This window comes from Dendropsophus ebraccatus, chromosome 1, assembly GCF_027789765.1.
Source record: "Dendropsophus ebraccatus isolate aDenEbr1 chromosome 1, aDenEbr1.pat, whole genome shotgun sequence".
Classification (NCBI taxonomy): domain Eukaryota; kingdom Metazoa; phylum Chordata; class Amphibia; order Anura; family Hylidae; genus Dendropsophus; species Dendropsophus ebraccatus.
This window is the reverse complement of record NC_091454.1, coordinates 174,474,217-174,499,048: the sequence shown is the minus strand read 5'-3', so window position 1 is coordinate 174,499,048 and position 24,832 is coordinate 174,474,217.

Sequence of the window (24,832 nt, the reverse complement as noted above, 5' to 3'; positions counted from 1 at the left end):
ATAGCCTAAATATGTAAGAAAAAATAACAGTGGACATTAAAGGTTTTTTTTAACAGGGATATTTTTCAGGGTAATACAACTGATTGCATAGTCTCAGGATACGCCAGCAATCACTGATTTTTTTTATGGCAAAATGCAGCATCCCCATTGATCAGCAGTCTAGCGCCTGCACTACACAATAGCAGTTGGGTCAGTTGACTGTGTAGTGATAGTGCCACAGAGCTTTAGTAACCCACATCACTACTGCAGAGCATATCGCATTGGGATTCCGACACTGTTCTGTGTATTGGTACTGTGCAGTATATCCCCTGAACAGCTGATGAGCAGAGATGCCAGGTGTCGGCATCCCATTGATCAGATATTGATGGTCTGTCCTGTGGAAAAGGCATAATGTTATAAACCAGGACATTGCCTTTAAAAAAAATGTCATCAAACGTGTGCTGATGCTCACCTTATAGTCACTTTGTAAATGTATCATTAGCTAATTTAAGAAAGAATATCATGGGCCTGTTATTTTCCATTCTGTCATAGAGCAGCCTCCTACCGTATTTCTTTGACCCCCCTTTGACATTACTAATATCCCAGAAGAACATATTGTACCTACGGGTATTTAGTGTTCACATTCAGGTTGATAAGGTCAAAGGCTGATCTTTTCATCTTGTGTCAATGTGAACCTTTTGAGGACTTGGCGGTGATGTTTCTGATGAGTATGTTTAGATGCCTTCTCTTGTAAATTTCAGACTGGTGATAGATCACTCACATAAGTGGAAATTCCCTTAAGAACAATTTTTATTTGGGATTGATATCCCAGAAGAGTCTGGCATAGACTTGGATCTGAGTGTTGGAACACACTCAGGAATAAAGTTATGTTAACATCACCTTCCTAAAAAGCAGACTGACATAAGTGTTGGTGCAGTAAGATCCCTTACATTCTGGACACCAACGGACCCCATGAACTTTTGATTAAATGTATGGCACTGGCTCCTTACTCCATGCAGATGTGAACAAAGACTCCTATGGAGCCACTCGGCTCTTTCCGTCACTCCATAGGAATGAAAAGAGTAGCAGGTCACGTACCATACCCGTGGCTCTATTTATTACAGAGCTGGTGGGGCCTAATATGGAGATTGTCGGAGGGTACACAGGTCAGACCCCCCGCGATCTCCTACTTTTCCCCTTTCTTGTGGATAGGGAAAATTTTTATTTTCTTGGAATATCCCTTTAAATTGGGTTTTGTTTCTGTGATTGACAGCCTTCATTACCACACATTACCTGTTCCTTTTGTGTGTGGCTGGAATGTCAGGAACCAGTCCAATCACACCTGGGTCAGATTCCTGGCATTCCATAAACAGTTCACTACCCAGTCACTAGCGCTTGCTATTAGTCTCAGTTTGAACGTGCTAGCCTTTTTATTTTTGTCTTTCTGTCTCTTGTATATCTGATCCTCTGCTATTGCTATTTGACTATTTGTCCCGATTCTGGTTTTGTACTTCGCTGCTCGATAGGTTTTGACCTCTGGCTAGCTCACATCATGTTTTTGTTTGCTTGTCTTGTTTGCATTTAGTGTTTTTACTTTTAACGCAGGAAAGGGCCATGGCCAAGTTGTCTGCTTAGGGTAGTTGAGGCAAGTGGGTAGGGAAAACTGGGTGGGTTTAGCAATAGGGCTCACTGTCCTTGTCTCCCTCCCATCCATCCTGGTGTTACTACAGCAGATATTGGCATAACAATGGGTTAAAGAGGTTGAACTGAACAAAGGTTATGATGTTCGAAAAGTACTCCAGCTGTTTTATGCATCCTTGGACACTCTTTTATATTCAGAGACCTGTCGGATAAGTGTCAGAAATGTTGTGGTTAGTTTCATATGAAGTTGTGGTTGCTTGTGTTGCTAGAGGTGGTGCCCATCTACAGGTTAAAAAAGCTTTGTATTAGAGGTATATACCAAAAGAAACAATATTGATTATGTTTGCATTGTGAGACCATGTTCACGTTCTGTTTGAACATCAGCTGTTATTTGACAGGGCCCGTTTTTGACGTATCAAGCAACGGGCGATGTCCCAGATGTTCACTGCAGTATCGTCTGGGTGAACATCACTTTATTTAAATGGAATGCGGACACATTTGGGTGTGCCCACCTTCCAATTAACCAAAGAGAACAATGTAAAGTACGTCCGTTTGACGTAATTTACATTGTGAGAACGGGCTGAAAAGCAGCCGCACAATATAGACCTGTCAATTATTTTGTGCGGCAGCAGAGAACCAGGCCATATTGTATACAGAGTTTATACACTATTGTTGTGATTCCATACAGTGTAATGTAATTGTACAGTGTCATTAAACAACAGCCGTTGCTTAACCCTTTAAGGACAGAGCAAATTTAGATTTTTGCGTTTTCGGTTTTTCCTCCTTGTGCATAAAAGGCCATAGCACTTGCATTTTTCCACCTAGAGACCCACATGAGCCCTTATTTTTTGCGTCACTAATTGTACTTTGCAATGACAGGCTGAAGTTTTGCATAAAGTACACTGCGAAACCAGAAAAAAATTCAAAGTGTGGTGAAAAAAAAAACGCATTTTGTTTATTTGGGGGAAATGTGTTTTTACGCCATTCGCCCTGGGGTAAAACTGACTTGTTATATATGTTCCTCAAGTCGTTACGATTAAAACGATATGTAGCATGTATAACTTATATTGTATCTGATGGCCTGTAAAAAATTTAAACCATTGTCAACAAATATACAACACTTAAAACCTCTCCATTCCCAGGCTTATAGCGCTTTTATCCTTTGGTCTATGGGGCTGTGTCAGGTGTCATTTTTTGCGCCATGATATGTTCTTTCTATCGGTACCTTGATTGCGCATATACGACTTTTTGATCACTTTTTATTACAATTTTTCTGGATTTGATGCGACCAAAAATGCGCAATTTTGCCCTTTGGGATTTTTTGGCGCTGACGCCATTTACCGTGCGAGATCAGGAATGTGATTAATTAATAGTTCGGGCGATTACGCACGCGGTGATAGCAAACATGTTTATTTATTTATTTACTTTTATTTATAACCTGGGAAAAGGGGGGTGATTCAGACTTTTATTAGGGGAGGGGGATTTTTACTAATAATGACATTTTTTTTTTAACTTTTACACTTATACTAGAAGCCCCCCTAGGGGACTTCTAGTATAAGTGCTTTGATCTCTCATTGAGATCTCTGCAGCATAGATATGCTGCAGAGATCCATGAGATAGGCACTCGTTTACTTCAGCCGGAAGTAAACAAGTGCCGAGCCGGGGACGGCGCCATCTTGGAGCGGTCCCCGGCCGGCTTCATTTACGGAGATCGCTCCTCCGGGATAACATCCCGGAGGAGCGATCTCCCCACTAGACACCAGGGATGACGCTGCGTCCGGTAATCGGATGCAGCTGTCATGTTTGACAGCTGCATCTGATTACTGTATTAGCGGGCACGGCGATCGGACCGTGCCCGCTAATACCTACGGTCCCGGGCTACACGCGGCACCCGGGACCGGCGTGGTTCAGAGCGGGGCCGCCGCGCGGCCCCGCTCTGAACTCCCTTACCGGCATCAGGGCGTAAATTTACACCCGATGTCGCAAAAATACGTAGTGTGAACGTGGCCTAAAACTTGTTGCTTACTTGCCTACTCTAAATGGAATTAACCTGAAAGGCCCTTGATGGGTTTTATAAACCTTGACTGTATCCATGAAGAGATTTTAGAAGGAAATGATCTTTCATATTTTTAGGCATAACTTCAATTGACATGTCTATATACAGAATAATGTGATCACTGATATTGGTTGATGAGGTCAAAACTAATGATAAACAAGATACTACACAGTTTTCCTGGAAAATTTGGTGCATCTGAAATTAGTAGCTATTATTTGTCATATGTTGTTGTTCGGAGTAGAAAGGTCCACTTCTCTCATTTATTCTGCAGACCATTCTGTAGGATGCAGTCTAGAGCGCACAGTACTATATAAATGAAAATGGACATTGGAAATGTCTGAGCTTAACATTTCATTTTAGGTCACAGTACACCATTCTGTCTTAAGGCTGTAAATGTCATGCAGACCTTGGTGAAGGGCTATGATATAAAGGTAATTTAAGTGGGATTATCAAGAGAAACAACTATAATCTACAGGAAGGCTGGGACGCTTGTGTTCTTAATAGAGCAAGGAACACGAGAAGCCAAGAGTAGCTGCTCCAAGCCCTAATGCTATATGATTGCACTGCTATTCTAAGTACACAGCGAGTACATACAGTACATCTCATTTTATTGTCCCCGAATACGCTGTATGGCTAGGTTCAGACTATGTAACTGTGCGGCTGTAATTGTGCGGCGGTATTTTTGGTGGTTCATGCGTACGCTGGAAAGTATACGATATACGGCTGCACAGTGCACACTATGTATGAATCTACGGCCCTATCGTAATCGGACCCGTAAAAAATGAACAAGACCATTGTTTGCGGCTGGACATGCGGCCGAGGATTGACAGGTGGTCCGTACGGAGTACTTCAAAAATAGCCGGCAATGATGCCGAATGCCGATGCCTCTAATAGTTAATATATTAAATTAATAAAACACATTTTCTTTGTAATAAAGTGCCTTTCGTTGTTCAATAATTTAATTCTAACGAATCCATCATTGTGCAATTAAATATACTGTTAAAATAAATATATATATATATATAAATAAATGTATATTTATATATATATATTTATTTTTTGACAGTATATTTAATTGCACAATAATGGATTCGTTATAAATAAATTATTGAACAACGAAACTGATTTTATTTCAACGAAAATGTGTTTTATTAATTAAACATTAATTAGTACAGGAAGCTCCATAAGCCGTTAATTCATATTGCCGGCAATAGAGCATTCTGTACTAATCATCACTTTACTGTAATTAAAACATCAAATGTTTCTTCTAATTATGTTATCACAATAGCATTATTAGAAGAAACATTTAGAATTATATGTGCGCTCAGCTGATTGGCTGATCGGCTCAGCGCACATATAAACTAATATAAACTATAATGGAGCCCTGTGTAGGTTTGGTACATGAGTGCTGATCTAGCAGATTGATGCTCGCTTACACACTAGGGTTAAGTTGTGTAATATACCCCCAAGACTGGCAAGTATTAAAGAAAAACCCAGGCAGCATTTCAGCAGTACTTACTGCATACAGCCAACCACAATGCTGCAGCATGCTTCTCAGTACTGTTCTTTTTTTTTTTATACTGATCCTGATTTTGCTATTGCTTGCTTACTTAAGGTGGCACTATCAGCAGATTCTGGCCAGTGAACCTGCTGATATCCCCCAGCAGCCGTTTACCTTATGATCGCAGTGCTGGTACACTCATTTGTCTGTCTTTACATATCCCGAAGCTTGAGGATAATTGCAGATATGCTAATTCCTGGTTTAGGAGTATTCTGGGCATTGCTCAAAGCACCCCCCCTTGGCCTGTCCTGCCCACCATGCATATTCATATATACATAGTAATGCCGCTAGTAACAGCTAGGCGGGAGGGCTAGGCAGGCCGGGGTGGGGGAGTGGGGAGAGGTGCCCTGGGAATGAAAAGGTCAACAACTGCTGGGGGATATCAGCAGGTTCTGGCCAATGAAGTGTGCTTTAAGCTTCTCTGTCTGATTCCAACTGCTCCCAAATGAAGGATCTCAAAACTTTTAACAGGTGGCATAACATTGTGGTGTTTGGTATTAACATTTAATCTATCCTTTAAAAATTACTTGCTTTTTCACTAAAAGGCCTAAATGGTTTCTCAATGGAACTTGACCATGCTATGACTTAACCCTAACCAGAGACATTGATTGCTGTAAATTTGTTCAGAAGTTACAAATTACCTTGTTCAGGTGGGAAAAAAAAATTGGAGGAAACAACTAAGGAAAAGGAACAGATTACAAATGACTTTCTATTCCAATAAGAACATTTGGCCGGACAACCTCTTGAAACAAGTCCTCACATCCATAGATGGATAACAGTTACAGCATAACACTTATAAACATCTTTTTTTTTGTACCGTGCAAAAGATTTTGGGGTGTTTTTCCCTGAAATTTCTTTTGAAATTGAAATATTTTGTTTATAAATAGGAGACAAAATATCTGTTGGGTCAACATGCTTAATACACCCCTAGATAACTTTTTTTTTTTTTTTACAGTATAAATTTATGGTTAGGGCCAGTTCACATTTAGGAATCAGTGTTGAATCAGCGAGGAATGTGTCTGGGCGGAAAGTGTTCTAGCGGAAATCTGCCAGGAAAGTTTTCCTCCCCAGAATCCCATCTGGTGGAATTTTGCCCAATAATGTTTATTAAATCAAATTGATTCCTTTTTTTTTCAATTCCGCGCTGAATATCTGCGAGCATTCCGTGCTGATTCTGCACTGAAAAAATTCAGAGCAGAAACTCACTGCTCAATTCATTTCAATGGGATTTCACCAGCGGAATCCGCCAGGAGAATTGACATGGCAGTTCCTCTGGTGGAAAGTGGACGGAAAGTGGCGGAAAATTCAGCGCAGAAATTCAGCTATGTGAACTTCAGAGCACAAATTCCATTGAACTAATGGAATTTGGCTCTACATTTTCAGGCATAATTTTCAGTGAGGAATCAGCGCTGAAATTCAGCACTGATTCCTCTATGTGAACTGGCCCTTGTATTGAGAAATAGCTCTTTTTGTATGTTCTTTAATGCTGGGAATACTGTGAATGGTGCAATCCCTGTCAATTTGTGGTAAAAATTACACAATTTTTTCGTGATTGGCGTAAATTTTTCTAAAATGATGTATTTTTCAATCATAAATGTATGGTAAAAAACTAACTATTTTTTTGCTATTGACACAATTTTTTCTAAAATTTTAACTGCACATTTGAGGTAAAAACGTACGCAATTTTTCGGAGAGTTGCACAAATCTAGCAAAAATAGTGCCATTTTTCCCCCATGAATTTTCTGTAAAAAAATTGCACAATTTTTGAAAGTATGGCACCAATCACAGAACAATTGCATAATTGTTGGTCGCAGATATGCGGTAAAATTGCACAATCTTAACTATTTGCTGTAAAATTGCATTAAAAAAATATACAAAAAGCTATTTCTCAATATAACCATAAATATATTTATGCTGTAAAAAAACATAAAAATAAATGATAGATGTCACAATCATGTACGCAAAGTATATAGGATTAGTGTGCCTCTCTGTCTGTCTGATGTCTCTTTCTCTCTCCCTGCACTGTGATTGACAGCATTTTTCTGCTCACCATCTGCTATTAAATATCGATTCATTCCTTGCTAACAGGCAGTGGGGCTCAAAATAGTGACACCTAGTGGCCAATCTTATAATTTTGAATTTCATACAGAAAAATTCTTTTTTTTAAATGAAGTGAATTACAAATATGCTAGATATTGATGCCTCTATCAGAATATGCAAAGTTGTTTTTAATAATAGGTACTTTTTAAGTAACGTCATTTTTTCAGTTTTGGCTCCCCAAAGCTTATACAAACCTGATATAGTGCCTGAAAAAAATATACATATTAAAAACAGACAGCAAATCCCACTAGGTCCTTCTTTATATCTGAGTCTTGTATGTGAGTCATGTGATGCACTAGGCCTATATGTAGGAGTATTTCGAAAACAGCAGAATCAAGGGAATACATGTCTATTATCACCTGCTGTGAACATGGATTCAAATGGAATATCTAAAAAGAAATGACATCAGGTGCTGCAAAAATAAAAAGTGAAGAATAATCACTTTTTACTGATCTTGACGGCTCCCAGTCTCTGGTGCTCATCAGGTCAGAAATGGGAGAACTGAAGGACTTTGGGAGCCATTGCCTGAGCAGAGCAGGTGGGAAAGGTACCTGCTGGATTGGCCACAGTGCCAGGAGAATGACTATCCTGAGGGCAAGGGACTTACCCCTGAGCTGCACAGAGGGGGTACTTGATAAAGTGGTACCCCTCCTCTTAGACAACATTGAGAAATGGATAAGAAGTTAGCATTAGGTTCTTTAATGCTACGTTTACACGAAACGATAATTTGCCCGATCATACGATTAACGATGTTGGAGTAACAATTTTTTTTCATAACGATCAACGTTTACACGGTACGCTATATCGTACGGAAAATGTAATTTGCGATTGTTTTGCGATTGCTTAAGCCTATCTCACACATTGGTTAAATTGGCGAACGACTGTTCACACGGAATGATCTGGGAATTTTTTTGCGAACGATCAACGACAATTTGAGAAGTTGTTGAAAGATCAAAATGAGCGATTTCTCGCTCGTCGTTTGATCGTTCGAATTTGCACGATAATCATTCCATGTAAATACAGCATTAGAATCCAGAATCTGTATTGAAATCATTACTACAAGCAGAGTGAGGGGGTTGTTAGCAGACCCCCTTACTTTTTCAGGAAAGACTTACATTGGAGCTGTGTTATCCACTCTATAACTCGGAAGGGATAGTCTACTGTTGGTAATGCAGCTAGTTTGCAGCTTAGAGTGGCAACATCAGGTATACCCCATGGACAGATGTGATGTTGTTTCTGGATGTTAGACAACTAAACATATCATTAATGCTTTGGACATTATAAGAAATCTCATATCTGTACAGCATTTACATTTACATGGTGGTGTGTTTCATGGTTACAAAATGTACTAAAAAGTGTACTTGAAAAGCAACATTTTTAGACGCAGAAGCAATCACAGCATGGATTATATATATATATAATATTTTTTTTTTTTTACCTTACAGTACATTGTGAATTAAATTGGGTTCACACCAACAATCAGGTGGGTGTTTATTTGTTAAGCTATGACAGGAACTAGAAACATGTTCCCGCTCTATAAAAGTAAATCTGCTATTGCTTTCCAAACACCATTAACAAGATGCTATCACAGCCACTACATTACAATGTTCACATATTTCAGATAGTGATTGGTTAACTGGTGCTGATGGATCATGACATCGATATTCATGGATGCATTGAATACTTAAAGCAAATAGATAAATACTTTGAACAAATAAATAAAAAATATATACCAGCTTTCACTCTTCTGAGAATACTTACTACATGATTTTGGGAGTCTGTCTGTGGAAATTTATCCAGAAGAGCATTTGTGGTGTCAGACACTGATGTTGGATGAGAAGGCCTGGCTCTTCTATTCTGGTTCATCCCAAAGGTGTTAGATGGGGTCAGTGCTTTATGTCCAGTTCTGCTCACCCATCCATGCCTTTATGGACATTCTTTTGTGCACTGGGGCACAGCCATGTTGGGACAAAAAAAGGTCCAAACCCAAACTGTTCCTACAAAGTTAGAAGCTTACAATTGTCTAAAATGTGTTGGTGTTAGGATTTCCCTTCACAGAAAATATAAGACGTAGAACAACCACTGAAAAACAACCTCATAGAATTATTCCTCCTCCACCAAAATATCCAAGTGGCACAATACAGTCAGGCAGGTAATATTCTACTGACATTCGCCAGAACCAGATTTAGGGCCGTATTACACAGAGCGAATTTGGGCAGATATTGTCCTGTATATTAGAGACAACAATCAGCCGAGGAGCCAATCATTGGCTGATCATTGTCTTTCACCGCATATCACTCCATGTAATAGGAGGTCATGGTCTACTGTTGGTAATACAACTAGTTTGCAGCTTAGAGTGGTAACATCAAGCACACGCCATGGACAGATGCGCTGTTGATTCTGGATGTCTAGACGAAGGCTGATGTGAGCATAAAGAAAATAATAAAGATTAATGCTTACCTGCCCATGCTCCCTGATGACCTTCTGTCTTCTCTCTGCCAGAAGCCAGAAGGACAGCAGGGAACGTGGACAGGTAAGTATAGCGTTCTATTTTTTTTACATATGCAGAAGGGGCTGAACGTATATTTCCAACTATGCTGCATGTTTGTCGAGCCATGTAATCTAGCGGTGTAATCTAGCAGATCGGCGCTCACTTACACTACGCATGGGGCCATGCAATACATCCCTTATGCATCAGACTGTCGGACAGAGAAGTGTAATGCATCACTTTCACGGAACATGTTTCCACTACTCCATATAAAACTTGCCATTGTGCTTGGTGATCTAAGGCTTACCTGCTGCAGCTCCCCTATAGAAACCCATGCCATGAAGCTCCTGATGGGGCACAGTTTTCATCCTGAGTTTATTGCCAGATTTAGTTTGGGGCTCATCAGAATATTGACAATATTAGCACTATGCACCTTAGCACTTGGTGAAGTTGTGGTTGAGTTGCTGTGATTCCGAGATTCAGAGAGCTCTTTAGAACGACACATTCCTTGACAAACGTTTGTTAACTCAGACTGCATTGGTAGGTGCTTTATTTTACACACCTGTACATCTAGTGGACAACCATTAAACAGAATAACCAATATCTTCTTGACCAGCAGACTGTAAATGCATACAGATTTGTATTTTAGTGAAATGGCTGCCTTGTCTTGTTAAATATGCATTACCGAGAGTATTGTGTGAGTTTGCCCTCCGGTTTGCTTGCATTTAATAGCCTTTCATCACTGTGAGCATTTAAAGTTAGGTCCATTAGCATTTGCCTGGTCATTTGGTTTAATGTGTGTTATTTCTCTGACAACTTGTGACAACAGTTCTGATTTAATTGGCCATGTGATATTACCATGTACACAGTGATTATGAGGCCGCCAAATATCTACTTACACTTCATCCCTGTTGTAGAAGGCGATGGGCCAGCAGTTGTTCAGAACAACATTCCAGACTGATACCGGTAGCTATGGGATTAATAAATACTGTCACATGAATTGTTTGCTTAGCTCTATATACTGTAGCTGTTGTCCAAAAACGTCTCTTGCATTTGTGGCTTGATACCAGAGATTATATATGAAGCGCATTGCTATGCATTGAGCAGCTTAGCGGAATGCTAGTAAGGTCTGTAAGGCATATTCTGAATGGTCTCTAGGTGCCAAAACTGGAGGCATGGAGAAATGTAGCAAGCAATGAAGGAGCTTTCCAGGAAAAAAAACAAGGATGACCGATCTACGGGATAGGCCATCAATAGCTGATGGGTGGCATGCTGACACTTGGCAACCCCAGACCTGAACCCTCTGAATTTGATTACTGGTGAACAGTGCCGTATTTACCACTAGGAACCACTAGGAACCCGTCACAGTATGGCTGGCTGTATTGGTCAGGTCTGGTATGGCGGTGTTATCCGGTAACAGTATGGCAGTATTGGTCAGGTCTGGTATGGCAGTGTTATCCAGTCACAGTATGGCAGTATTGGTCAGGTTTGGTATGGCGGTGTTATTCAGTCACAGTTTGGTGGTATTGGTCAGGTCTGGTATGGCAGTGTTATCCAGTCACAGTTTGGTGGTATTGGTCAGGTCTGGTATGGCGGTGTTAAATGTGACGCCTGGAGCTATTACCTACCAATCTACCAATCCTGTGGTGAGAATTCCATCAGACAATATGCAGACGGCTCTAATCATTGATTCAATGTGGAAATTTGTAATGTTTAACAGTGCAATTTAAACAGGACGACAGGAAATCTTGCAGCAATTTTTGCAACGAGATCTGCTACAAGGTAAGGTCCTGGCGGGCCCCTGTGACTACATACTCGCAGCAGTCTGCGAGTATGTAATTCACCCGCCCCCCTTGACCCCTTAATCGTCTCCCACTGTCTGTATACATTTCCTGTCTCCTTGCTGCCCAGGATCCTGGCTTCCTGCTCTGCCACCCAGCCAATCAGTGGCTACGGCTGGGCAACACAGATGACTTGCATATTTCTGCTGCAAGTCGTCTTATGTGAAGGTACCCTAAAAAAGTAAAAAATCAGGAAAAACGTGATTCAGGTAATGTTTCTACATGTAGAGAAATGCAAGTAGCCGAAACCAGGCTCCCATTTCTTCCCCAGTAGTCATGTTCTGTTACCAGGATTATTGACCATACGCCTATTGGTTACCACATGAGGGTCTGATTTCGGCTGCAAATCGTGACGTACAGTTAATGTGGGAACGTGGCCTAAGACTGATCAGATATCAATATGATGTTCAGAAACTAGAAAATCATGATGGTAATTGATGAGTGAAGCTGGGGCGTCTTCAGGTTTAGTGCCCAGGGCAGCAGAAGCTGTTAATACGGCCCTGCCGGTGGGTAGATGCAGGCCTATGGCTGCCTGGAAATACCTAGGCTGTAGCCATGTTTTCCAGGACTCCCTAGGGCTCCATCTAACTTCTTCAGCCAGTGGCAATCAAATGCCGAGAGTTCTGGACCAGATGAACCCAAGGTTTGTTTGAGGTTTGCTCATCTCTACTAAAGATCAGCTGACATGATTGGGTCAGTTTTCCATTCCACCCAATGTCAAAGCGTCTCTAGCATTATGTACATAAAGCATGGTTATGGTATAAACAAAAAGGCAGCAACCCTTTCATATATTGCATTTGATAGAGTTTTTAGGAGATAAATGTATGTTCACAAGGTCAGGGTCTGCACTAGAAAGATTTGCTGTGGATCTTGAAGACAATCTGCAACATAAACTTTATTTCTGTTATGGACAAGCACCATTGAAGTTCAACTTTAAAGAGAAGCTAACTGCAGGTTAGAGGACGCCAATTAATTAATAGATAAGTAATTCTCAGCATCCCTGGCTCTTTGGGAACATAACAGAAGGTTAAATTCTTCTTACCTGCTGTTAGTCTTCCTGCAAGCGGGGAATCAGACTAGACTTCTTATAAAAAAAAAATGGCTGCGGCCAGATAGTAGCTAGAAGTCAATAGGAGCATATGAAATGCTATACAACCATGATTTTTTTTTCTGGGGCATTTTAATGCATTATTTTCTCTCTTTTGCAGTTCTGCAAATTGCATCAGGCTCTGCATTTAATGTTTTTTTTATTTCAAGAAATAGTAGCGTCTCTCCTCCATTGACTACTAAAGGGAAGAAAAAATGACATACCTGGAATCACGTAAAAAGTCATGTGACTTTGAAAATTTCCACGAAGGATAAAATAACAGAGATAAAAACGCCTATACTAATTTAGGGTACGTGCACACTAGGAAAATTGGGGGGAAATTTCAGGCAGAGTCTGTGCGGTGGATTCTGCTTGAAGTTCCGCCTGTCCCATAGACTCAATGACATTCTGAAGCTTAATCTACCCTCCACCCAAAGAATTGGCATGTCAATTCTTTGGGTGGATTGCTGCCTGGAATCCGCTTAAAATTTTAGACCAAATTCTGCATACCCTTACTCTAAAATGATAAAATGCCAGAAAAAAGCCCAAAAAAGCCCCCAAAAAGGTGTTTCCATTGTCTTTATGTTAACAGAATATATTTCCAGTGATTTAAATGTATAATAATACATATTGTGGGAAACATTGAGCACAGTGCATGCACCACATTGTTTACATAGTCATTGTTGAAGAAAGACAAGAGCCAATCAAGTTCATCCTACAGTATAACCCTCTTCTTACATATATTATAGGGAGTCTCTCCGATGGTTTCACATAGTGTAACTAATTACAGCAAGCAGAACTATTCACAGGTCACTCTGTTATATTCCTTATGGATCCTCTTCTCTGATAAGACTTTTTATATGAACCAGTTGACTGACTTCTTTCAGATATTAAAGAGAATCTGAAATGACACATAGATATGTGTTATCATTGAAAAGTCCTTAAAAAGTACACAATATCTAGATGGATCTGCCCTATGCCCTTGCTTTGCTGTTTTATTGTATGTCACCTTGTGCTCTGTGATAGCCAATAGTTATTGCAGCTGCTGTATGGAAACCTCTTACATTCTTCACCTTAAAGATTTCACATTATTTACTTTGCCCAACGTGACAGCTGAAACTCATCTGTCATGGGGCAAAAGATCAAGAGTGGGAGTTGGCTAAATCACTCAATGAGCCATAATAACCACAACAGCCTGTTAACAGCAAAGATCCATGCTTGTAATAAATGCTATAAATTACAAATACTAGTATGTGGAGTTATTGCACTGTATATTACTTTAGAAAGATGCAGTAATCTTTGTCTACTGCACAGTTTGCAGAAAAGTAAAGAGACCTCCTCATTATTTTCTGTAGAAGAATTGGGAGTAAAAGACTAGAAAAAACACCTATACGCACATAGACATGACATTTTTCTCTGGCTTCTTTACACCCCCCTATAAGGGAAAAAATGTCAACATTTCTTTAAAAAAATGACCAAATGCATTGCCTGCTGCCCTGCTGCAAAATAACAAAAGAGCAGAAAAATGGGTGTGAGGTATTGGCCAAAGCATTAGAATTTATAAGTCAAAGCAAGTAGCAGGTTCAAAATATGAAGTACAAAACTTTTCATAGGAGTAGTTTGACACAGAATTGTTTGTGAAAAAATTTCCTCACCATTTTTTTTTTGCCAAAAATATTATAACTGTGGTGAGAAAGGGAACTAATAAACCCAACTGGGCTGATTTGGTTCTCTGGAGCACTGTATAAAGCTGCTGTGCAGTCCTCGGCACACATCGGCCATGGCTGCAGCAGCAGTTTATATCGGAGAAAAATAAGCTTAATCTCCCGGCGAGTGGCAGGGAGAGGGGCGGCAGGTAGTCATCTGGGCGGCTGCCAGTCCGTGTCTAGTCACCGCTCTCTCCCTGTCCCTCGGCGAAATGATTGAGCATGCTGACCGGGATCAGAATAAGGCCCACTAGTGACCACCTTAAAAATCCGTATTGGGGGTCACTAAGGGGCTAAACCTTGCCATTATTGTGATTTTTGAATTTTTCTTTCCCTGTTTTCCAAAAGCCATAATTTTATTTTCATAGGATAATGGATTGTCCACCGCTCCAGGTAAATAAAAGTAGAATCTTTATTTTACATCTTTAATAATTTTATTTTTATTCGACATAGCTGTAAAAAACATAGAACAAAAAAAAAATGTAAAGTTTAAATTGTTTCATACAAAACTTACCACTCTATCAAAATATAGCATTATTGATGTAAACACCCCCCCCCCCCAAAAAAAAAACAAAAAAAAAAAAACTATAGAATTGCTGATTTTTGGTCACATCAGCTGTAATTCATGTTCCAAACTGATGAAGCTGTTAAATAACAGGTCAAGGAGATACATGGTACCTTTCATATATTCAGCTGTATTTGCAGGATACAGGAAAATGCTTTAATTCTCTGGTACAAGAAGTCAAAAAGCTTGAAGAAGAAGCTTCCAAGCTCCTGATCTACTGCACTGCTATAATTACTCCACAATCCCCTCTCCCTTATTGATTGACCCGTGGAAGCTGAATCCCAAGCTGGTTAAAATACAGGAGGGGGAGTAAGGAGGTGTTATAGCTTGCTGCACTTTAGGAGTTCAAGGAAAGCCTCTCTGACTCTTCAAACTATAGAATAAAAGCATTTTTCTAAGTTCTGGAACCACATATAATATATGAAAGATACCAGGTGTCTTCCTGATCTCACAGTTTTGTGGCAGCGTCAGTGAGTTTGAAAGTGAATTACAACTGACAGATTCCATTTAAACACATCGAGGGAGATTTATCAAACTGGTGTAAAGTAGAATTGGCTCATTTGCCCCTAGCAACCAATCAGATTCCATCTTTCATTTTTCAAAGAATCTCTGAGGAATTAAAGGGGGAATCTGATTGGTTGCTAGGGGCAACTGAGACAATTCTACTTTACACCAGTTTGATAAATCTACCCCATCATGTTTTAGGTATACCATTTTTTAAAGCCAACCTAAAGGATTGAAAAAACACCAGTTATAGTGTGGAACTGGACAAAAAAAAATCTGCATCAAAACTTTCATTAGTTATTATGTGCAGACTTGGTTGGGGATTTTAAGGCTGTTTTTGTTATTTATCTCACACTGCAAAAATCACCAAAAGCTGTGAAAAGTCTGCAATCCGCAATAGATTTTTTTGAGCTGTTTGAGAGTATAGTTAGTAAAAGGCCATTCACTTTTGTCCTGTACTTTGCTGCAGCAGTTCAGTACACAGAGGTCTTAGGTCAGGTCACTGACCTGGTTGTAGCCCAAAACTCACTCCTATGCTCTATGCTGCTGTCCATCACTGCCAGCAGTATGGAATATCTTTGATCTACTTTGGCACCTGCTCCTGATCCTGTCCCACTTCTCTCCACCATGTAACAGCTGTGGCAAAGGTGGGAATGGGATCTAACAGTAACACGACTGAGTTTGTTGTCAGTCTACTGTATAAGACAATCAGTAGCCGACATCTAATGTATCAGCTGCTGCTCTGCCTCATTATGCCCCTGTGTATAGACAAGGGTGTGTAGTATATATATGGTTTATGGATGTGTACTGTATATATACTTTGTATCTGTTTGTGTAGCTTGTCATCTCTATGTATGTAATTGTAGCGCATGTGTATATTTGCATGTTTATGTGCATAGCTTGGGGCTAATAATGTGAACTTTATAGTAATGTTAACTGGGAAAATATATAGTGATACTTACTGTGCAATGTATGTACAGTATTTACCAGAGAAATATAAAAAAAATCACTGCATTATTGTTGCATTTCTAGGGCTTAAACATCCAGTGTGGATATGGTACACAAGCCAATAGGTATCAGAATCTACCCTTGTAAGATACAATCAAAATAGGCTCATGAGAAGGGGTGCATAAAAGGTTTTCTATAAAAAATCTAGGTGGGGGGGGGGGTTATATCAAGCCCCGCACCCTCTTTCGCGGCAGTATTCACTAAGAGTTGTACGCCTCTTAGTGAATGCGGGCGTCCGAATCTGCGCCCGGCGTACCAAATCTACACCTGCTTTCTGCGAGGCGTAAATCATAATAAATGAGGCCTCATCATGCCCCCCCCCCCCACCTCATCACGCCCCTGCAAGCTCCGCCAGCCCGCCCATTGGGCGAGCGGGGTGCACGGGAGCTGTACGCCAGGGAGAAGGGGCAAATCTTCACCTTCTCCCTGGCATACGCCTCTGGCGTACCCTTCGCAAATCCCCCCCCCCCAAGTGTTCTCCATGTGTTGTAACATATATGAATACTGTACATCTCCAAAGTGTAAATGCCAATTGCTATAACAGTAGGTCATAGGGACTATCTGCCAGTCCTGGTTAGTCTATTAGGTCATAAAAAAGAACGACTGGTTTATTCGTGCAATAAATGACAACTACTGAACCCTTCCTTGGCTATTAACGTATCACAAGATAAATCCAGGCTAGTGTTTAACCAACTGACAAGCCAGTACTGTCATGATCAGTCCTGCAAACATACTGTCAACCTCATCCAACGCGTTTCGGTCACCTGTGTTGGTGATGTCATCAGGGGCTAAGAGGTAGGGGTGTAAAGAACTATAATCAAAGAACATAATTATATACACCACTAAAAATGGCTGGTAATACTGTATGTTTAGGCAGCAACCAGTTCATTAGCAGTGGATACAGCTGGACAGCTGTGACTTGGGTTACTCAGTGTACTTTAGTGTAGATGACCCTCGCATAGTATGTCCAGGCAGTGACTGAGCGAGGACATGTATCCAAAGCAGGTCTTATAACGTACAGGTGAGTATATTGGGGTTTGTGTTGTACCTACAGACTGTCCTCTGTGCGAAGATGTTTTCCTATGATGCTGCACTGGTAGAATGTGATTATGTGTCAGCGATAATTACTGTGCAATGTATGTACGGTATCTGCCAGAGAAATATCAAAAATCACTACATTCTTTTTATTGGGTTATTTCTAGGGCAAAATGTTTATATTGATATTACAGGTTCCCCATTAAACAGGGATTCCAACTGGGAGGGGTGTGTAAAAATAATTACATTTACCTACCTCCCTGCCCACATTCTTGGTTCTCCCATATGTGGCCAATTCCTGATCTTGAGGTGTGACGTTGCAGGCCCGCTTAGCTTATGAGATGTGACGGGCCTGTAACTTAAAGGGGTTATCCAGCGCTACAAAAACATGGCCACTTTCCCTCTACTGTTGTCTCCAGTTGGGGTGGGGTTTTGATTTACTTCCATTGAAGTAAATGGAGCTTAATTGCAAACCACACCTAAACTGGAGACAGTAGGGGAAAAGTGGCCATGTTTTTGTAGCGCTGGATAACCCCTTTAATGTCTCAAGACCAGGAAGTCATTGCACACTGGAGGACCATAGCAGTGTTGGAGATGGGGAGGTAAGTGTATGTAATTGTTTCCATCCCACCCTTCCCAGGGCATTGCCAAAAAAGGGGTCTTAGACGGAATACCCCTTTAATATATGTTGTATATTTAGAGCATTTTAAGTTTGTAGTAGAGCAGGATTTTTTTTCTTGTGCCGTGTGCCTAGTGTATACATCATTACCCATTGAGTAACAAATTTAAATAATTTACACGCGTATGTGGGTCCTCGAATACTTAGCATGGGATGCTACAATCTTTGGCCTCGGCAGTCATGTGTACTTCCTCTTCCATGTGGCCACTGAGACCAATATTGACTTCAGCATCTGGTGAACAATTTACAGTGATATCACTGGGGCACTTTCACTAGGATTCCAGAGTGACAGTGGTGCTGAAAAGAAGGCAACCTGAAGGGTGAGTATGTTTTTTTTCTTACCCCCTTTCTCTACCATTTTGGTACCATAAAACCCCTTTAACTGCTACCTAGGATTTGTAACAACTTGAGAAAAGCACCCAGCTGCCCAATCGAGTGTGAACATATTAGCAATCTGTCTGGAGAATAGCAAGTGGCATAACACTTCTGATGGAGAGCCAACGATGCACACTATGCTATGGATGGTATCTGGCCAAGCTCAACAGGCAACTAAAATATAATTAACAATAAAAATATAATTTATAAGAGTAAATTCACACATAGGGGAAATACTGTGGAATTTACCTGCAGATTTTGCAAAATAAGCCTACAATGGGCACGCGAGCGCCAGATATGGAATATGGAACAATGGAAGAAGTTGGTCTTGTCTGAAATTTGTTTCCTTTAACATAATGTGAACCTCTGGATACATTTGTCAGTCAGTTAGGTATACGAAACCAAGATGTTTTATGGGAAAAAGATGAGCCAGTGGGGTAGTGGGATGCTCTGGACAATATTCTGCTTGGAAACCTTGGGTGCTGGATGCTACTCTGACAGGGCCAAACTGCTGGGACCCAATCTGCAGTCTTCCTTCAAGTCTCTTCAGGGGATTTTCAGCTGACCACTCTTTACTCCACCTGGGTTAACTCCTTCAGTGCCATCTACCATCTGCAATTATAGGTACTGTTGTAGGAACTGTCTAAGATCTGTGCCTCCGCTAAGTGGATGAAGTTCAGTAAAGCTAACCAGGACTGTAATGCTACAGCTGCTCAAGCCTTGCTGTCTTGGGTTTGCACTGCACCCCTACTATCACAGGTGCCCCATTCACCATCAGCTGGGGGATCATTAACTACACAGTGCCCCCAGGAAATAAACACCAACTCATACTGTTCACCCTCTCTACCCTACCTTACAATCCATTGTGGTAACTTTAGGGAAACAATGGGACCCAACTGGCTACTGTAGCCACCTATGACATCTGTGACCTCCCTGTTTCTGTACCCTTGGCCTAAAACTGTGACTGCCCCATATATATATATATAATGCATGTTGCATTCTGTAGATTGACTAATTATTTAAAGTTGTTTTCCCTCTCAAAGGTCAGGCATTACTCAGCAATGTACCACATGGCAACTTGTCAACAGCGATAGGATTAAAGTTTCAGTCATGGCTATACAGCTCTTAGTTTTCTCCAATGTGAAATTATACTTTCTGCAATGTAAAGTGTCAATTCATTCACTGCTCTATACTTCTGAAGGCCCCTTGAAGCTTCTCCTTACAGAAATGTAACCGTATACTTGTGCTCACTCATACACCCTTGTCAGTTTTGATGTTCATTTTCAGTGGTGTTTCCAATGACCTTCAACCTGTGCTATAAGTAATTACGGCAGCAAGCATCCGCCTTCACAGGTGGTGTTTTTACTGGGCATTGCATCTATAGGAAGAACTCCAATGGGGGTCAGGATATGTGTTTGTAGAAAAGTCCCCTACAAAACTTATGAGCTTCCTTCTTCAAATTTATTAGTCCATGCAAATCTGTTTTCCCATGGTAAACTCTCTGTGATTTACAATGGATGTGGATGGCAGCTTGACCACTACTACAGCTATTACAGTAGGCTTTATACTTATTGAATAACAAATTATACTTTTTTTTGGAGCTATGGCTGAAATTACGTAAAACACGCAATTTTCTTAAACTTTTCATTTATTAGTCGACATACCTATATGAGGGCTTGTTTTTTAAGGGACAAGGTGTACTTTCCATTTGCACTATCTTTATGTACATGTGACCTTATTAATTGCTTTCTTTTCCAGAAGCAAATTAACAAAATATAGCACGTCTGGTTTAGATTTTTTTCTTTGTATATTGTTCACCATGTGGGATAAATAATGAGGCAAAATTATAGTTCAGGTCGTTATGGATGTGGTGATACTAAATATGTTATGTTTTTATTTTTTATGTTTTTTTTATGTAAAAAAACCCAGAAATTGTGTAGCTGTGTAGTTGAAACAGAATCGAGTAGGCACAAATATATGGCACATCTGGAGGCCTTCATAAGACCCCCTACTGCTATAGAAAATAATCTGCATCCCAGCAATTACATCACCCTGATGCTGATGGAGAGGCAAAAAAGTCCAAAAACCTTTTAAATGCTGCCATAATAACTTAAACACAGCATATAAGGGGTTAAACTATAAGGATTAAAGATTACTCTACTCTTGATAGTTAGAGCAGGGGTCCTGCTGTCATCCAGGTTCCCATGATATTCTGCACAGTAGACCAGTGCCAGTCTACTGTTGCCCCGCTGACAAAAAAAACATTTTTGGTCATTAAGGGGTTAAAGAGTTTTCTGAGCAAAATAGAGTGATAAGTTATCCACAGGGGATAGCCAATTAGTTTCTGATCTGGCTTTGGCTGTCCAGGCATGATGAGAATTGTAGTTTTGCAACAGCTGGAAGGCTTCAGGTTCCCCATCCCTGGTATAGACCTTCACATTTTCAGAACCATAACTTTAAAAATAAAAAATTCAAAGCCATATTAGGGCTTATTTTTTTGAAATGACACAGTTGTAATTTTTAATGATGCCATTATTATTATTGTGTCAGTACTTCATTGGCCGAGGTACCAAAAGACTTACAGTAGTTGTGTAGCACTTGTGTTTACTCACATACGCTTTGAGGCTATGTTCACACTACGTATATTTCAGTCAGTATATGTATATTTCAGTCAGTATATTTCAGTCAGTATTGCAACCAAAACCAGGAGTGGATTAAAATCACAGAAAGGATCTGTTCACACAATGTTGAAATTGAGTGGATGGCCCCCAAATAATTGCAGTTATTGTAGAACAACGGCTGTTATATTGAAATAATGGCAGTTATTTACTGTTATATGGCGGCCATCCACTCAATTTCACCATTGTGTGAACAGATCCTTTCTGTGTTTAATCCACTCCTGGTTTTGGTTGCAATACTGACTGAAATATACGTAGTGTGAACCCAGCCTGAGAAATGTAAAAATCTCTATGTGTTTGGAAGGTCAGCGCCATATTGTAATGGCTTTACTTGATATACAAAATATGGCATCCTTAACAGTGCAATTACTGTGATATCAAATGGATATCATTTTTGTTCAAAATTTTACTACTTTGGCACAATAGAAACACTTTTTAATATAGGAAAACTAACAGCAGATAAGACTATAAAGCCAAGGATACTGAGAAAGAAAGTAGTTTTCTTACTTTCATCCTCTTTTCAGTAAAATGTCACTTTATTTAATATGCAAATTAGGCAGTGCACCAATCCAGTCTGTCCCTCCTCATGAATATAGAAGCGCCACTCGGTGATGTCACTCTGGCTCTCATCACTGCAGAGCGCTGCATGAATATTCATGAGGAAGGGTGGGCTGGATCAGTACAATGAGGGCAGTGTTCCTGACCCCATTTCCAAACCAAATCGCCTATTTTGCCTAAAGTGAAGATTTACCAAAAACAGTGCAGAGAATGAATTCATATATATGGGATCATATGACTTTCTGATCACTAACTTAGCTATCTCCATTGCCAGTTAATTGCATCTGTCAAGGCCAACAGAGGAATTTAAACATTCTCAGCGCACGTCATTGGTGGTTCAGAGGTCGAATTGAGTTGATCTATTGTCAAGCCATCTGAGGAATGTACTAGGCCGCCAAAGCAGGCAGACTCTAGTAATGGAGTGACAATCTAATGGATCAACATAATAATATAGCTTAAGGCTATGTTCACACTGCGCATGAGTCCGGCCGCATTTCATACGCCGCCGTACATGTGCGGCTGAAACTACGGGCGTGGGAAAAATAGACATGCGGCTGGATGCGTACGAACCGCGAACATACGCCCGTAGTAGAGTTGTGCTTCCCTAGCTTGTTTCAAAGCGATCTGAAACAGGTAATTTACTTGGAAATCTTCGCCCAGCCCCGTAAACCACACAGAATCTTTTGGATCCAAAAATCAAGTTCAATTTGGCTGAAATAAGTACTTGGACGGGACCGCATGGAAATCCACGGCCGTGAGTTGGAACATTTCCGTCCTCAAACAATCATCGTGTTCATACGTAGTGTGCATTGTGCGGGCGTATATCGTATACTTTAAAGCGAACGCTACAACCTCAAAACTACGTGTGTATATTCACGGTTCGCACTACGGCCGGAATCATACGCAGTGTGAACATAGCCTAATGCTGCATTTACACGGAGCGATAATTCGCCCAATCAATAGTTTAACCATTTTGAAGCAACGATTAGGTTTTTATAATGATCAGTGTTTAGAAGAATAAATTATTAGAAAAATTGTTAGATAATTTGTAAGAAAAATTGTTATTGCGATCGTTTTAAGATCGCTTAAGCCTATCTCACACATAGGGTAAATAGGTGAAAGACTTTACACAAAGTGATCTGTGAATTTTTAGTGAAGACCAACAATGATTTAAGAACTCAAAATGAACGATTTCTCGCTCGTCGCTTGATCGTTCGCTGTGTTTACACGAGCCGATTATCGCGCATTTTTTTGTTATCACGAAAATTCAACAATTGTTCCGTGTAAACACAGCATTATGTTGATCTGTATGAGCAATTGATTGATTGCTAATAGAAGAGAAAAGAAATATTCCTTTCCTGCACGGTAAACAAAAAAAACTCCAAAAAATACCAAAATCCCTAAATTGCTGATTTTTGGTCACTTCAAATCCTCCCCAAAAAATGTAATAAAAATTGAACAAAAAGACAAGTATACACAAGTGTGGCATTAACTACTAGAGGTAACTACTAGAGCAGTGATGGCTAACCTTTACAATCCAGCTGTTTCAAAACTACAATTCCCATCATACCTGGGCAGCCAAAGCCATATCTTTGGTTGTTCAGGCATGATGGGAATTGTAGTTTTGCAACAGCTGGAGTGTCAAGGTTAGCCATCACTGTACTAGAGATTAGCGAGTACTAAAATTCTTGAATGCTTATTACTCTAGTTGAGTATTTTCCAATGCTCAATTGCTCGATTCGAGTAACAAACCCCATTAAAGTCAATGGGACACTCAAGCATTTTTTCAGAGGCCTCCTCAGAAAGTGAAAATACCATGGAATTGGAACTGTCATAACAGTGGGAGCATGCATGGATACATTAAAGACTTCCAGGTCCCTGAATTACGTCACACATATTGTGCACCAATCCCAAGATAAACTCCAATTTAAAGTGGGAAAAAAGTTAGAAAACACTCTTTCCTGTACATTTACTTTTAGAGAAAACAAAAAGGAAAAGAAAAAACCTTCACCCCTCAAAAGCTGACCCATCTCTCACCTTAGTTACCCTCATCTTTGACAACCATTGATTTCACAGACGAGGGGGGACTCAAACTACACCAACCGGTAAGAACCTGTTGTGACCCTCTCAAAAAATTTTGGAGGAAAGTTCATGTTGTGACCCTCTCAAAAATTTTGGAGGACAGAGCCATCTCAAAAATAGTGGGGGCAAGAACCTCTTGTGACCCTCTAAAAATCTTTGTAGGTGAGAGCCTTCTAAAAAATTATGGGCGGGGGGTGGGTGCAAGGTTGGCAGTGGTGTGACCGGCAGGTACTAATTAACAAGAACAGCATTCATTCCATCTACAGTTGTGGGTGATTTGCTGACTTGTGTTGGCACATGCTGGTGGTGATCAACCTGATAGTGGTGGCTCCCTTGCTCATCTTTGCATGGCACAGTTTGCAAAGAACAAATTATTTGTCTTCTGCACTTTCACTGAAATAATGCAGGATAGCAGAAGACCTCCCCCTTTGCAAGCGTGTGCTTCGGGAAACATTTGCAGGACCACTTGGTATGAATCAATTTCTCCCTCTGGCCACAGTGAAGCCAGTGCTGCAGATCACTCCTCCTTTGAAGTGCTGTGTCCAGTTGGCTCACTAGTTGGACCAGTGTCTTCCTCGTCCATCACTACGTATAGATTGCAAAAAGTGACCGCTTGGGGAATTGGTGGACTTCTACACTGGCCTTCTGAACCATAATTTCAGACTCTGTGGTGGAAAACTGACTGGCCGCGTTAAGTGCCATCCACGTCAACACCTGCTCACACTGCTGTTCATTCAGTAGTGATGTACTGCACCTCCCTGCTAAATGGAAGTGATGGTCATGTACTTGTTCTCCCTCAGCAGCAGACTGTTTCAACATACCCAGGTCCATGACTTCTGCCCACACTCTCTTTCGTACGTATCCACATCCTCATCCCTTTCCACTAGTC